This window comes from Octopus bimaculoides, chromosome 16, assembly GCF_001194135.2.
Source record: "Octopus bimaculoides isolate UCB-OBI-ISO-001 chromosome 16, ASM119413v2, whole genome shotgun sequence".
Classification (NCBI taxonomy): Eukaryota; Metazoa; Mollusca; class Cephalopoda; order Octopoda; family Octopodidae; genus Octopus; species Octopus bimaculoides.
In genome coordinates this window covers 12,642,891-12,644,792 of record NC_068996.1, presented here as the reverse complement: position 1 = coordinate 12,644,792, position 1,902 = coordinate 12,642,891, and the positions used below count along the sequence as shown (strand labels likewise).

Sequence of the window (1,902 nt, the reverse complement as noted above, 5' to 3'; positions counted from 1 at the left end):
ATATATATATATATATATATATATGCATATATACATACATACATATATATATATACTGCATTTCCCTTGTTTTCTGCCTCTTTCTTTTTATACTATAACCCTTCCGCTCCAGCCTGCAGAATCCGAACTCACACGAGAGGGCCAGTGTAATTTCTAACAACCATTCTATAATTAGAATTTGGATGATTTCCAAATGGGCTGAAAGCCAGTGCATATTCACCAAGTATGTTATACATCCTACAAGTCAATTGTTCTTTGAAAATCTTCAAATTGCAGCCCCAAAGGGTCATTATCTTCTCGTCAGTGTTCAATGTTGGAAAAAAAAAATGTATAACAACAGCTGTAGATGTGGCTCAGTAAGAAGCTTGCTTTCCAACCAAGTAGTTCTTGGGTTCAATTCTACTGCATGTTACCTAAGACAAGTGTTTTTTCTTACAGTCTTGGGCTAACCAAAGCCTGAGTGGATTTGGTAGACAGAAACTGACAGAAGCCTGTTATATACATACATACATACATACATACATATTATCTATGTGTATGTATTATTGTGTTTGTTCCCCACCACTGCTTGACAACCAGTGGTAGTTCGTTAATATTCCTATAACTTAGTAGTTTGGCAAAAGAGATCAACAGAACAAGCATCGAGCTTAAACATTTAAGCACAGGTGTTCAATTTGTTTGGTTAAACCCTCAAAGCAAAGCCTCAGTAATACCAAAGTCCAGTGACTGAAACCAGTAACAAATAAAATAAAAACTTTAAAAAAATTAAATATTGTCCATTAAAAGTTATTCTCAAGAAATGTTCTTCACACTCTTTAACATCTTGGTACATATGTTCCAATTTGTCTGTCTTTTATTACTTTACTATTAGTGTTGTACTCACAATTATGAGATTGTGGATTTGATTCCCAGATCAGGCAGCAGCAAGCTGTGCTCTTGAGAAAATCCCTTCATTTCACATTGTTTCACCCCATTCACTCAACTATAAATATGGTAACTCTGAAAAAGGATCAGCATTCTGTTCAAGAGGAATGTGGATCTACCCATGTTAGCTAGTTGGGGTGACATCATTTGAAAGCTACAACAATGCTTCGACATGTATTGTGACACGTGCTGTGACCGACATTCAATAATATGGTCAATACAGTAATTCAGTAACATATACTTTCTACAAGAACTCTAGAGAGGCTATATTGTGAAGTTGTTAGAAAGATTTAATTCTCAGTTATAACTGTTATTTAACCTCAGGGTGATTAATTGAATCAACCTATAGAAAATGTAAGCTGCCATTTAGAGAAGTACATGCAATCCACAGATCTACTGTTACATACATATCATGTCTTCACCAAGATAGTTGACAATGCTGAGCATTCAGACATGCAAATATTCATCATATTGGGTGTAGTGTGACAGACTGTGTTTGTCGAATCGGTTCTTGTTACATCAACACTTGGTGTATATATCATAGCAGAACAGATACTTTACGCCTTTCATCATTACCGCCGTTGTCATCATCATTATCGTCATCATTTAACATTCACTCTTCCATGCTTACATGGGTGACACAGTGTTTATTGACACAGATTTTCTATGGCCAAATGCCCTTCCCTTCCTGTTGCCAACCCCAACCTATTTCCAAGCATGCCCCCCCACCACCACCACTACTGTTTATTAAGGCAGATTTTCTATGACAGGAAGCCCTTCCTGCAACCAACCCTTACCTATTTCCAAGCAATATATAATACATATATCAGCATCATTTTAACATCCATTTTCCCATGCATGCCCGGTTCAAACTCTTGTTTATTAAGGCAGATTTTCTATGACTGTAAGTCCTTCTTGTGGCCAACCTTCACCTATTTCCAAACAATATATATATATATATATATATATATATATATA

The 1,902-nt window shown here is 35.9% G+C and overlaps 1 protein-coding gene across 5 annotated transcripts in view; it reads right to left on the bottom strand.

Moving 5' to 3' along the window:
- Positions 1–1,902, bottom strand: part of LOC106883388 (steroid hormone receptor ERR1) — a 226,614-nt gene that overhangs the window by 124,563 nt on the left and 100,149 nt on the right. The gene's annotated exons all lie outside the window — the stretch shown is intronic.